Here is a 15543-nt window from a genome sequence, read left to right as displayed (position 1 = left end):
AAAGGTAGTTGCAGTGGGAAGCACTAAGAAAATGGCCGTGATGAATGAGGAAAATGGAGGAGAAATAGGGAAGGATGAAGTGAAAGCAGCTGTTAAGATGATGAGAGCAGGTAAGGCACCTGGTCTGGATAGATGCCATGCAGAATATCTAAAGAAAGGAGGTACAGTCATGGTGGACTGGCTGGTGAGGTTATTTAATGTTTGTTTAAGAGAGGGTAGAGTACCGGAGGACTGGAGGAGTGCCTGTATAATTCCGTTTTGCAAGGGAAAGGGGGACACGTGTGTGTAGTAGTTTCAGAGGGATCAACTTGTTGTGTGTAGTTGGGAAGGCTTATGGGAGGGTCTTGATTGAGAGGATTAGGAGAGGAACACAGGGAGTAATTGGTGAGGAACAGTGTGGGTTTAGGACAGGTAGAGGTTGCGTAGATCAGATCTTTGTGGTAAGACAAATATGTGAGAGAGCTATAGGAAAAGGTAAGGGTGTTTTTTGGGCTTTATGGATCCGGAAAAGGCTTACGACAGGGTAGACAAAGAGGCACTGTGGGAGGTACTGCAGATATATGGGATAGGAGGAAAGCTGTTAAGAACAGTCAAGAGTTTTTACGAGAGTAGTAGAGCTTGTGTTAGGATTAGAAATGGAGAGAGTGAATGGTTTGAGGTAAAGGTGGGACTTCGTCAGGGATGTGTTATGTCGCCCTGGCTGTTCAATCTTTACATGGATGGGGTGGTGCGAGAGGTGAATGCAAGGGTAGTGGGTCAGGGGTTGGAGATGATTAAAGAAAATGGAGAAAAGTGGGAGATGAGCCAGTTGTTGTTTGCTGACGACACTGCGCTTGTAGCAGGATCAGAGGAGGGATTGAGGAAGTTAGTGACAGAGTTTGAGAAGGGTTGTGAAAGAACGAAGCTGAAGATGAATGTGGGCAAAAGTAAGGTGATGAGATGTACAAGGGGAGAGAGTGACAGCAGGCTGGAAGTGAGCATTAAGGGTGAGAGACTGGAGGAAGTGGATAGTTTTAGATACTTGGGTGCGAATGTGGCAGGAAAGGGAGGAGTGGGGGTGGAGGTAGAATGTATATTGAGAGAAGTGAGTAAATGCTTTGGTGGATTGAAAAGTGTAATGAGAAATAGACATCTGGGAATGGATGCTAAGAGGAGGTTATATGAAGGATTGATTGTGCCAACAGCATTGTACGGGGCAGAAACATGGAACATGAGAGAGGAAGAGAGAAGGAGTTTGAATGTGTTTAAGATGAAATATCTGAGAAGTATGATAGGGGTTACTAGGCTAGATAGAGTGAGAAATGAGGAGGTGAGGAGGAGAACAGGGGTGGAAAGGGAGCTGGGAGATAAGGTTGATGAAAGAGTATTAGGATGGTTTGGACACATGGAAAGAATGAGTGAAGAAAGATTAGTAAAAGAAGTGTGGAAGGCAGAGGTGGAAGGAGTGAATATGAGGGGGTGTCCTAGGATGAGATGGGTGGATGGGGTGAAAGTGGCATTACAAAAGAGAGGAATGTCTGTGGAGGAAGGACGGGAGAGGATAGAAGATAGGGGTGAATGGAGAGGGGTTGTGTATAAATGATGTTGTGATGCATGAGGGGGAGTGGGTGGGAGGTGGGGGGGTGTGAGGAAGTATGTATGAGATAAAAATTGACGCAGCCCGAAGAGATTTCTCCCCGTCTTCTCCTTTTCTGCATGGGGGGACGGAGAGTGAAGGTCGCTGATTTTATGAAGTGGCCTTGATGTGGATGTGCTGTGTCTTGCGACACTGCTTCTGACCCAGGGCAGTGGACAGGATGCAGGGATGACCCGTCATCCAGGAGGTGCCAAGATAAGAGGGAGGGAGGAGGGTGGAGGGGAGTGGAATATATAGGAAATGGAATGGGTGGGAGTGGTTTCTATGCCTTTTTCTTTTGGGCTACCCCCCGTATAGGGGGAAAATCTTTTGGTATATGTATGTATGTACTATTAGTAGTTGGAACTTCAACCCAAGAAAGTGTAATTTTTTCTCCAGCTGAATTCATTCAAGAAAAATGGATAAAACCCGAAAAATCTATATAACTTAATCAGTATGTAGAAAGGACGTTAGGAAAATTTAAACAAGTGTAGAAGTTAGCTAGGGAACATTTGAAACATGCCCAATCATGAATGAAATATAATTACGATAAAAAGTCACAAGTTAATAACTTCAAGATAGGAAATTAAATCCTTCTTTATTTACCTTTACAAAGGAGACTCACGCCAAGCAAAATATCAAAGTCCTTATATTATTTTAGAAGGAAAAAATTAAACCAGTCTTTTTCAGACTTTTTTTTAACTAGAAAGCTTTTTTTTTCCATAAGTCCTACTCATCATTGTAGTCATTCTGACACATGTTGAAATTCGTCGATAGATACTGTACCTAGAAATAAAAGCCTCATTTTATTTTGCAAAATTAATATTCAAACTGCTACTATTCCATAACACAACGCAACATTTTTTTTTTCAAAATTTTTGTTTATTGTATTGTTTTTAGAGTTTATTAATCCATTTTTCCTGCTGATTTCAAATATGCAATTATTGTTTCTGTATCATCGACCGTTATAGAAATATATATAATTTCAATGTTACCATGTATATTTTGGAATTGTTATGTGGTCTGCTACTAAATGTTTATCTAATTTTCTCTTTCAGATCAATAACTGAACTATTTACCTATTAAGATGGCTACTAGAGCGGACATCCTAAAATGCGTCCAAAGGCGTCCGATGGCGACCTATGGCGTCCAATCCCTTTAAATGTCTATAAAGTTGGCTGGAAACAATTCAGAAATAAATATATATTGCAAGTGAGTTGTCTTTGTAAGTTTCATGTACTTTGTGCCATTAACAGTGAAGTTTTTATACATTGGAATCTGCCCGATCGAGATAGCGGCCAGTCCTCCTGGCCGCCATCTTTGTTTTCACGGTTCCCGATCGGGTCGGTGGAAAACATGGAACCAGCACTTTCAATTTCCACATTTCTTTCAAGAGTCAATCACTTGGTTCATCTCAAGACTAAACATAGTACCAGAAAGGCAATTTATTTTATCATGTTTGCAGAACTTGGTTAGTTGGGGCTTGGAGGAATTATACAGGCAGTATAATTGCTAATACATATCAAACATTTTCAAATTCTATATTACATCGTTTCTGTTATTTCTTTTGTAAGCGGCTAAACTGGAATCTTATGCTTATGTTTAGTCTTGAGATGAACCAAATGATTGACTCTTGAAAGAAATGTGGAAATTGAAAGTGCTGGTTCCATGTTTTCCACCGACCCGATCGGGAACCGTGAAAACAAAGATGGCGGCCAGGAGGTCTGGCCGCTATCTCGATCGGGCAAATTCCAATGTAGATAACTTCACTGTTAATGGCACAGAGTGCATAAAACTTACAAAGACGACTTACTTGCAATATATATTTATTTCTGAATTGTTTCCAGCCAAATTTATAAACATTTAAAGGGATTGGACGCCATAGGTCGCCATCGGACGCCTTTGGACGCATTTTAGGGGTGCTAAAGTGTGGATAGCGTACAGACTCTATTTCGGAATGCCCATGGGTGACCAGGACAAGCCATGGACACCTCATGTGATATGTGGAAGCTGCCGATCTACTCTAGAAGGATGGCTGAGAGGTACAGGAAGGGCAATGCCTTTTGCCATTCCTAGAATATGGAGAGAGCCGAAGAACCATCACGACTACTGCTACTTTTGTATGATTGATGTGACGAAGTACAGGAAAGTGAAAGGAAGACAAGCTCTGCAGTATCCAGACATACCATCATCTAGAGCATCTGTCCCACATGATGATAGCTTACCAGTACCACAACCACCAGAAAATGCAAGTATATTTTTATCATACTCTCTTTACTTTTGATTAACTTCAATATCAAGTACTTAATATACATTCACTTTCCTAAAGATATATGGAATACTAATGATATTCGTCTTTGTTGAAGTTGCTATATTTAGTTATATCTTTCTTTCCAGATGGAAGATGCAATGGAAATTTCATCTGAAGGGTCAGCAGGTAGCAGCCATGAAATGGGAGACGAAGATTTCGCACCAAGAACGACTTCGGAGCCTCACTTTCCAAGTCAGAGTGAGCTAGATGACTTAATCAGAGACTTAAGTCTTACTAAGTCAGGAGCTGAGCTTCTTACATCAAGGATGAAAGAATGGAATCTACTAGGAGAAGACTGCAGGACATCTGTGTACCGGAAACGACATGAAGAATTTAAAATTTACTATGACTTTAGTGATGATATGTGTTATTGTAAGGATGTTACTGGTTTGTTTACAGCCCTTGGACTCGAACATGATCCTGCAGAATGGCAACTGTTCATAGATAGCTCAACACGAAGTCTCAAAGCAGTATTGCTCCACAATGGAAATAAAAACCCATCTTTGCCTCTTGCACACTCAGTACAGAAGAAAGAAAACTATCATAATGTTAAACAGCTTCTTGAAAAAATAAATTATGCTGAATTCAAATGGGATGTTTGTGGTGATTTCAAGATGCTAGCCTTTTTGCTTGGCTTACAAGGGGGATACACAAAGTATTCCTGTTTTCTTTGTTTATGGGACAGCAGGGCTGATGATGATCATTATAATAAAGTTCATTGGCCCCCAAGAGTTGAACTGCAGCCAGGAATGTTAAATGTTCTCAGACAGCCTCTAGTAGATTCGAAAAAAGTTTTATTACCCCCACTTCATATCAAGCTAGGGTTAATTAAACAGTTTGTGAAGGCTTTGGATTTTGGAGGCGAAACTTTCCAAGAAATTTGTCTCATGTTTCCCAAGCTATCTGAGGCTAAGCTCAAGGGTGGTATATCTATTGGACCCCAGGTAAACAAAATGTTGAAGTCGGAGAAACTGGAAAGAGCAATGACGAAAGTTGAAAGAGAAGCTTGGTGTTCATTTCGTGATGTAGTTCGTGGATTCCTAGGAAATCACAAGGACCCTAATTATAAACAAATAGTGGCAAAGCTTATTGAGAACTTCAGGAAACTTGGTTGTCGTATGTCCTTGAAGATACATTTCTTGCATTCTCACCTAGATTTCTTCCCCCGAAAACTTGGGGGCTGTCAGTGAGGAGCATGGCGAGAGATTTCATCAGGATATCGCAACTATGGAAAGAAGATATCAAGGACGATGGAATACTGCTATGATGGGAGATTACATATGGTCACTAGTCAGAAAAGACGAAAGCATGCATTCTAGAAAATTTCGATCGTCAAAGCACTTCTAATCATGAGAAGAGTCATCAAAACACTTGCAGTGCAAAGTTGTGTTGTTTATTTTGTTCTTACTAATATTGTAGCTCTTAAATATACTTCATATGAAAAAAATACTAGATGTTGTATAGTTATCCTTAGAATGCTAAAGTAGATTGAATCAATTAACTACTGTAGAGAAAGGTTGTGTATATAACAATATAGTATAAAATCAAGAATAAATAAAGAAATATCGATGTTACGTCAAAACTAATGTGATATTTGGATTCAGTGACACGAAATACGTATATAAACATGAAAAAATACAAATAAACAAAACATGTGTTACATTGTGTAATTATTGAGACTTGTGTTTTTTTTTTGTTTTTTTTTCTTTTTTTCCATAACAAAGTACTGGGCATGGTTGTAATTGTGTTGCTGTTTCTCTCTCTCTCTCTCTCTCTCTCTCTCTACTGACATATCCACTCCTACAGATTTTTTAATTGTTTAAGACACAAATCCTTCTAGGAATCCCAATATTCAACACATCATAAAAAATCTCGTTAAAATGTAAAACAAAGTATCAGCTTTGAATGACATTTAGAAAAAAAATCGAGGAAATGGTTTGAAATTTTACCTTGAGGTTTTTACACTCCAGATATCAATGTAATGGGTGTGATTGATGAAATATACATATGAATTATTTGATCATTCATTATTCAAGTAAGGCAAAACATTCAAATTGTTTCTAAAGGTCGAGATTGGTAGCCCTTTACCGGTAAAGGGCTATCAATTCCTTTCCTATTCATGCTTCTCTTACTTATGTCTGAATTGTATCCCCTTCTCTGTCTCACTCCTTTTTTGTTTTGATGGTCTAGGTATTTCTAACACTTGTAAGTGTTTGTAGGATATCGGAAACCAAATGGAAGCAAAGAAAATGCAGTGCATAGTAAATATCAGCACTGCCACGTGTACGACGCGTGGTGCTGTCAAACATATTATCTAAAAGGACAAAAAACAAAATAACAAGCTAGATATATGTAGCCATGTGTTCTGATGCCAGAGTTGCCAGCATGTGATATATATATTAAAATGGTAATTATTCATACCAAAATTCGCATTATCAGTTTAAAATTTTGGTACGTTGTTGCCAACACTTAAATCTGTTTTTTTTTTTTCAGGAAGTTATCAATTGTTTAATTATTTTTCATTTTTACCTCTACAAATGGATTGTCATCCTTAAATTATGTTATTTCCACCCTGGACAAGAAAAAAGACAAAAAAAGACTTTGCCATGTAAATTCCATTAAAAAAAGTATCATTCCAGAAATGGTGTACCAACTAGCGTAATTAGAGAAGATTCAGAGGATTAAAACTTCCCTCATCTAGAGTTACCCTTAGAGAATTCCTTGGCTCTGGAAAAGTTGGATGAAAAACTGTCTCATTTAGAACTGTCCCATTTCGGATATGCTAAGACAAACGTCCACTGTAGAACATCAGATAGACTTAACCCACAACAAAGTCATTAAAAGGCATCCCTACAGACTCAACCCTGAGAAAAGGGATATCTTACAGAAAGAGGCCAAATCATTACTCCTTCGAGAACTAATCGAACCTTTTTCTAGTCCTTGGCCCTCCCTTGTTTATCAACTCCCAAAACAGGTGGTAAATATAGATAAGTGATAGACTATAAAAAATTGAATGGTATCACCAAAGCTGATGCCTATCCTCTACTATGCATAGATCAACTCAGACTATATAGGATCTACTAAGTATGACTCTTGAATTTTTTTTATCAAATTCCCATACATCCAGAAGATCAAGATAAAACATCGTTTGTTACTCCAGAAGGTTTGTTTCAATTCAAATCCCTTCCCTTTGAGTTAGGGAATGCCCCTGCTACCTTTCAATGAATGACGAATAAATTAATATTAAATTTGCCCGGAGTAAAATCACATTTAGACGATGTGGTGATCTACAGTAATACTTGGGAACAACATGTAAATGTTTTAGAGGAATTCTTTAAAAGAGCTGACAAAGCCAAGTTAACCATTAATATAGAAAAGGGTAATTTTGGTCAGGCCCAAGTCTCATATTTAGAATTCAAAGTGGGAAGTTCTTAAATCAAAATTTTGAAAGTTAAGGTAAAAGGCATTCAAGATATTCCCATTCCCACTGAACAAAAGAGATATAAGATTTCTAGAAATTGTTGGATATTATAGAAAGTTTTGTTCTAATTTCTCAGATTTAGCTAAACTATCAACAGAATTATTAAAAAAAAAAGTTTGATTGGACTGAATAATGTTAGAATATTTTTTAACAATTAAAGCTAATATTGATATGCGATCCACTCTTAAAGCATCCAGAATTTTAAAAACCTTTTCATTCATTCAAAGATGCTAGTGACTTTGCTCTAGGGGCAGCCTTAATGCAGGAGAATAATGAAGCTTTATTTCCTGTAGGTTATTATAATAAAAAGTTTGGACCCAAACAGAAAAATTATTCTACCTAAGAGAAACAGTGTTTGGCTGTGGTCGCTGCTCTAAACTATTCTGAACCTTATATACTGTACACTCTTTTTTCCACTTAATCATACACAGATCACAATCCTCTTTTCTTGAATAATATGGCCATATGAAAATCCAATCCTCGCCTACAGTGATAATATAAATGTAAAACATATCCCTGGCCACAGGAATGTCCTTGATACACTCTCCCGAGGTATCAACATATAAGGGAAGGTGTCACGCTTTAGCGTGAATGTAAATTTTTTGTAATCTAGACAAATTTATACCCTTGTATATATATATATATATATATATATATATATATATATATATATATATACATATATATATATATATATATATATATATATATACATATATATATACATATATATATATATATATATATATACAAGCCGCGGGCTTCACCCTTCCCGGCTTCGCCGGGGGCTTGGCTGCGCAAACAGCGGCCTACGGCCGCAGCTTTCCGCGCTCTAATCCCTCGTTTTCCCCTTCGGCCTCGGCCTCGGGGCGGAACCCCAACACGGGATCCCCAGCACGAAGAAGAACGCGAAGAGAACGCGAAGAAGAACGCGAGAAAGAAGAACGCGAAGAAGAACGCGAAGAAGAATGCGAAGAAGAAACGCGAGGAAGAACGCGAAGAAGAACGCGAGGAAGAAGAACGCGAGGAAGAAGAAAGCGAAGAAGAAGAACGCGAAGAAGAACGCGAAGAAAAACGCGAAGAAGAACGCGAGGAAGAAGAAGAAGAAGAAGAAGAAGAAGAAGAAGAAGAAGAAGAAGAAGAAGAAGAATACCACCTGACCCCGACTTACCCAAGCGCTTTTTCAAGAATATTTTTAGGACAAAGTGTCACCGTAATACCACCTGTCCCCGACTTCCACTGCGTTTTTTAGAAGAATAATTTTTATTTAGACTTAGATATTTATATATGTATATATATATATATATATATATATATATATATATATATTATACATTAACATCGTATGTGATTATAATTTCTATATAATGTAGTATAATCTCTAGAGTTTAGAATAAGTAATACTGTAAGCGGTTGTATGTACAGACGCACCAAACGTCGAGGTACATCTTGCACGTCCAGCGGCCCCGCAGGCATGATTCATCTAGCGGAGGTGTGAGAGCGAAAGTAGAAACTACCAAGATCTAAGAATATAAGGTCTAACCACTTCCGACCGAATTTCGAGGGAGTTGGCGCAGCGGGCCCGTGAACGTCACCTGGCTGTTCAAAGTGGGGTTAGTGGGTCATATAGCTGTCAGTTGAAGCTGGTCCGTCGTCCGAAAATGACGTCGCCTTCGCTCGCACAGCTCCACGCAATTAGTTATATTCTGACAAATATTATATAAAATATATATATAATATATATAAAATATTATAGTTCCTGTCTATATATATGAATATATAATATATATGATATATAATATATATATATATATAATATATAAAATATTATAGTTCCTGTCTTCCTTGGCGTTTCACAGTTTTCTTCAGTGTATCACAAAGAGAAAATGGACTCAGCCAAATGACGTCAGAAGCTGCGCAGAAGAATGTAAACGGTCTGACCTGTATATTTAGACCTTGGAAACGACGTTCTGCACGAAAGGTACAACGAATACGTGTTCGGACTTGAACGTTCGAACGCATTCGTCCAGCGACGCCATACCCGCGCGATTATATAAATAAAACCAAAGGACGCGCGAGGAGATTAGTATTTTTGACACGAATCCGATGGAACATACTTTCCTATCTGACGATCTCCACCGACCCTACCAAGGCGTCTGAGAGGATTTCCCCTAATGTGACGGAAAACCCGTCACCATCATATATCGGCCCTCCCGGCCGATCCTTACAACGCCCCTGGCAGAAGACAACCCCTAATGTGAAGGAAAAACCCATCACCATCATACAGTATATCGGCTCTGCAGGCCGATCCTTACAATGCCCTTGACAGAGGACATCCCCTAATGTGACCGAAAGCTTGTCGCCATTATATATCGGCCATCGTGACCGATTTTTGCAATGCCCCTGGCACAGGACATCTCTTAATGTGATGGAAAGAAATCTCCATCACCATCATATATCGGCCCTCCCGACTGATTCTTACACCCCTGACAGAGGACTCTTAGGCTTGATTCACACTATCGGTCCGGTCGCGCTCCGCTCCCGTTCCACTCTCGGTCCGGTCCAATATTGTCTCATTAATTTCAATGGAAGCATTCACACTGGCGCTCTCGCTCCAGTCTCGCTCCGGTTTCGCTCCGGTCACGGTTCCGTCAAAAGATATTTTTACTGGAGCGAGACCGGAGCGTGACTGGACCGTGAGCGCCAGTGTGAACTCAGTTGCCACGGTCCTGCTCCTCCTGCTCCACTCCAGTCGAGATTCAGCCTTCATAAATGCAAGTAGTGTTACCTTCTGTCCTACCAAACCATGGATAATCCAAAGGAAACACCACAATGAGATCATGAGAAAGTTAGAAAAATTATAAAAATACATTTTCTTTTTTATTCATCACTGATACAATGACAATGCGTACAGCGAAGATATTCATAAGCACCAACTGAATTAAATATAACCTACAAAACTTACTTTAATTTTGTGGATTCAGATGAAATGCTAATAGAATTAGTCAAAAGGTAAACCAGAGCTGTATGACCTGACTTCGCTGTACTACAGTGATAACGTGGCGAAAAGAAGAAGCTGTGTTGAAATAAGCAGGCAACTGGGTTGTGAAGGTAAGAAATTCCATACAATAGCCTAATGTCCACTGTGGAAATGCATTTCCTATCATCACTAAACAATTTTCCTATACAATAATGTTTGCATACTTATCATATTGCCAAGGTACTGAGAGAAAAAAAATACACATTATTAACCGAAGAAAGAAATTCCATATGTATAATAACAACCTATTATCCACTGCGGAAATGCATCTCCTTAGCTCACTCAACAAATATTCCTACACAAGTTTGTTTGTCTACTTATATTTTATCATTTTGCCAAGGCATTGAACCAGCTGGGGAGCTGAAATAATCTTTCAGTGTTTCTCTCACGCCAAAAGCCTCCTTTGTAGCATTTCCCCCTCTTCCTCTCATTGGACGTACTGTGTTTGATGGAGGCATGGCAACAGTATCTGGTAATGCAACAGCATTTGGGTGTATCAGATTGTGAAGTATGCATGTTGTTGTAATGATTGAATTAGCGTTAGAAGGCATAGCTTTAAGTTTCCTTAAATATATTCTGAAGGTTTGCACTAGAATACCAAATGTGCACTCAACTATCCTCCTGGCTCTAGATAATCTATAATTAAAAATCCTCTTCTCTACCTTATGTTCAGTCTGTGAACCTGGGTAGGGCCTCATCAAATTTCTCTTCAGCGGGAAAGCCTCATCTCCCACTATAACGTATGGTGCAAGCACATCAGTGCCAGGAAGTGCAGCATCTTCTTGTACATTTCAAGTCATCCTCAATTTTGGATAGTATTTTCTCAAATGTTCCTTTGTTCATTCTGAAATAGCTGTGGAATTTACTCTCATCATCAATAAGACGAGGATACAGAGTATGAAATTCTCCTTCAGTCTTCCTATCTTGCAACATAGGATGAACCCACAATCTCTTTCTTTTTCTATTTTGTTTTCCTTCTTCTTCTTCATCAAGTGCAATAGCGATTATTGCCAACTCGGCGTCAGAAAAGTCACACATCCTTCGTAACTGATGGTAAGACTTCTACTGCTGTCGAGGGAGGGGGATGACGGGAACGAGAGCGGACCGATAGTGTGAATACCTCAGAACCGAGAGCGGAGCGCGACCGGACCGATAGTGTGAATCAACCCTGAATACCTCAGAACCGAGAGCGGAGCGAGAGTGGAGCGCGACCGGACCGATAGTGTGAATCAACCCTTAGAAAGTGATTGTTATTCACAATCACCATCGTAAGTAGGTAATTGTCCTACCTTACCCAATCTTAATGTTATAAAAGTTATCTTAAAGTGTATGTGCCCATTGTCGGTCTTCGATAATAATTAGAGTAGTGAATTTTAGATTGAAATGATATTCTCTCCATAAAAATTTATGAACACTCTCCACTTCTCACACTTACTATGTAATTATATATAATTAAGTTTATAGGAAAATGTTAAATAGAAATAAAACGTGATAGAATTTTAATGCATTAATAAAAATTTATAATAAAATAACGTTTGTCAAATTTCATTATTTTCCTCCTCCCTCTGATTTCACAAAGAACCTAAATCTTTGTCCCATCATTCTCGTTTTAGGGAAACATTCCTAAAGTAAGGCCTATAAAAATGACGTCACCTAGTCCAGTAACTACATCAGTATGTCACACGCCTGCCATGCTTCGTTTTAAGACATTCGTGATCAAGAAGTGGAAACTGCCATCACTCAAGTTCTGCCACAGTTTCACTGGCTGCGATACAGCTTCAGCTTTCTTTGGCAAATGGAAGAAATGAGCATGGGAAGCTTGGAATCCTTACATGGAGGTGACAGAGGCCTTCAACAACCCCATGAACTATCCTTACATGACTGTAACTGCAAGCAATTCCAATTGCTCAAGTCAAAAGTGCATCATTGATGAATTTTTATTTGCCAAGTATCTTGCAACTGACTCAAAAGGTGAGACAATTTTTAAGTGTTTGTAGGAGTATTTAAAGAAGCATGATACGAGTATATCTCTTAGTAATGTTACTGCAGTAGCTACTGACGGAGCACCAGCAATGGTTGGCCGCTATAGAGGATTTGCAGCTTTACTCAAGGAAAAGGTGACTGGTGTACGTACTGTTCATTGTGTATTGCATAGGCAACACCTTGTAGCCAAGAAACTCAGCAGTGAACTTCATGATGCTTTAAAAATGTGCATCAGTCCAATCAACAAAATAAAGACGCATCCACTTAACTCGCGATTGTTTGCATTGCTATGTGAAGAGAATGATGATTTTTTTTTTGCCAATTACTCATGCACACTGAATTAAGGTGGCTCTCTAGGGGCCAAAGCTTACAAAGACTTGTAGAGTTGTACAGTTCAACTGTGCAGTTTCTGGCAGATGTAGACCCATTTTTATGTAAAGACTTAAAAAAGTGTAAAAATGCTCTGTGCTATTTGGCAGACCTGTATTCAAAGTTTAATGAGACACAGAAACGTCTGCAAGGTAAAGATGTTACCATTATTCAAACCAAATCCATTCTACTAGGCTTCCATGGCAAACTAAGCCTGTTTCGATCTTCTTTGACATGCAGAGACTTTCAATATTTTTCGAATTTACAACAATTGAGAGAAAATGAAAACATTTCGGATGGTGACCTAGAGACATATATAACTCATCTGGACAAATTAATTGAAGACTTCAAAGTGCGGTTTGAAGACCTGGAGAAAATGCAAGTGCCTGAATGGATCCTTACACCATTTAATATCGAAATAGAAAATGGAGGCATTGACCCACAGCTGCAGGAAGAATTTATTGACATGATTATGGATCTCGAAGCATGTGCATTATTCAAAACAAAAAGTCTACGTGATTTTTGGAGCAATGAAAACAATGTTGCTAAATATCCTCAGCTTTGTGAAGTGGTTGAGCCATTTTTACTTGCTTTCCCAAGTTCATACATGGTTGAAGCTGGTTTTAGCCATGTAAATGCAATTCTAACAAAGCAGAGGAGCAAACTGAACGTGGAGACATACGACTAAAACTTACTAATCTACAACCCAATATAAAAGCTGTTGTTGATGCCCATCAGGCATATCCTTCTCATTAATGTTGTCCATGAAGTGTCCATATTTTTTTCAGAAAAAAGGGATGTCATATTAAGATAAATAAATTGTATTATTATGCCCTTATATGTTTTCCCTTCTTTTGAGTTCTCTTTCAAGCATCGTAATACTACTAATGTAAAATGCTACTACTACTGCTACTACTACAATTATTAATTTTCATGATAATTTTATGATATATACGTGTTATATATATATATATATATATATATATATATACATATATATGTATATACATATATACATATATATATGTATATATACATATATATATATATATATATATATCTATATATATATATATATATATATATATATATATATATATATACATAAGCTTCTTAGTCAACCTTTCAATTTAACAAGCTAAAAACCTTTCTTTAGTAGTTAGAAGATTATAAAACAAAATTCCAAAATCTATTTTGGAGAACCGTGTCACTATAAAGGCGCGGTCACACGAACAATATTTTTGTCAATACAATACCAGAAAAGCAAACCCGAGTCGAAGTTGGCAATACATTGCCGGTTTTTGTGTTGACGGTCTTGCGCGTTTATTTATTGCCATGATTTATTGCCATGATTTCGTTGAAGACAGAATGGTGAAACCCCCACTAGCCAAAAAATTTTGACGTTTATTATTTATGTAATAGGTGCCAAGAACCGAATCTAGGACAGTTAAGAGTTCCTGTTCTTTATTTTTTATAATGCGAGTATTATGACGCAACATCGTTCGTCTGGCAGCTAATGCTACCAGACGTACGATGTGGCCCGTTTTGAAGGGGTTAAGCCGAAATTGGTGCTACAATTTGGCTAAGTTCGTGTGACCAGATTTTGGCTTAAAAGTACAATGTTTCTACTCTCGCGAGTCATTTTCTAATGCTGAAGGTTTTCTATGATTTTACACAACTATGAAAGCATGGACAGAATATATAATGCAACATGGTTATGGATATAGTCAATCAATCAAATCAGCCATCCTGAGTTCACTGCTAAACAAAGGCCTCCTTCATAGCATTCCATGAATCACACGACCGTGCCATACTCTGCCACGTCACTCCTGCAAACTTCTCGATCTCGTCTCTCCATCTTCTGTCTAGTCTCCCTCTTCCACGCTTCCTATCTCGCGGCATCCACTCAGTAACACAATTGCTCCATCGCTCATCAGTCGTTCGCACCCACTTACCTGCCCAATTCCACTTCCTTTCTTTTACTGCCTCCACAATATATTTCACTCTAGTGTGCTCTCTCACCCAACTAGCTCTCTTTCGGTCTATCAGTGTTATTCCCATCATTGATCTCTCCTCTGTGCAGTCCTTAGCTTTGTTTCCATCGCCCTCGTCAGCTTTTAAGTCTCACACCCATAGATTATTGCTGGTAGAATGCATTGATTGTAAACTTTACGTTTCAAACATAAAGGTAGACAGCCTCTCAGGATTTTATTGTACTTACCAAACACTTTCCAATCAATTGTAATGTGTCTTTTTATTTCATTATCATGATCTTTCGTCACCTTCACCAACTGATCTAAATAATTATACCCCTCAACTTCCTCAAGACTCTCATCATCAATTACAATCTCTTTACTTTGAACTTTCGTGTTGAACATTACTTTGGTTTTACTCTTATTCATTTTTTAAACCTACTTTGAGACTTTCCTTGTTACGATCACTCAGCATATCTTGCAACTCTTTTGGTCTTTCCGAAATAAGAATAATGTCATCCGCAAATCTTAGATGGTTCAAATATTAGCCATTAATCTTCAACCCTTCGTTTTCCCAACTCAACCTTCTGAAAATCTCTTCCAGACAAGCTATAAATAATTCGGGTGAAATTGTATCACCTTGCCGTACTCCATTCTCGATCTTGATCTTTTCTGTATCTTTATGTAGTCGAATTATAGCGGTACCTTTCGCATAAATCTTCTCTAAAACTCTTACGATCTGTTCGTTTGTACCCTGTTTGCGCAGCGAGC

The 15543-nt window shown here is 38.4% G+C and overlaps 1 pseudogene; it reads left to right on the top strand.

Moving 5' to 3' along the window:
* Nucleotides 1–12279: 12279 nt before the first annotated feature.
* Nucleotides 12280–13487, top strand: LOC143028814 (SCAN domain-containing protein 3-like; annotated as a pseudogene).
* The last annotated feature ends 2056 nt before the right edge of the window (nucleotides 13488–15543 follow it).

The sequence above is a fragment of the Oratosquilla oratoria genome, chromosome 10 (genome assembly GCF_046742065.1).
Source record: "Oratosquilla oratoria isolate Oo_2021 chromosome 10, ASM4674206v1, whole genome shotgun sequence".
NCBI lineage: Eukaryota > Metazoa > Arthropoda > Malacostraca > Stomatopoda > Squillidae > Oratosquilla > Oratosquilla oratoria.
The sequence above is the reverse complement of the archived record's forward strand: the minus strand, read 5'-3'. Positions and strand labels throughout refer to the sequence as shown.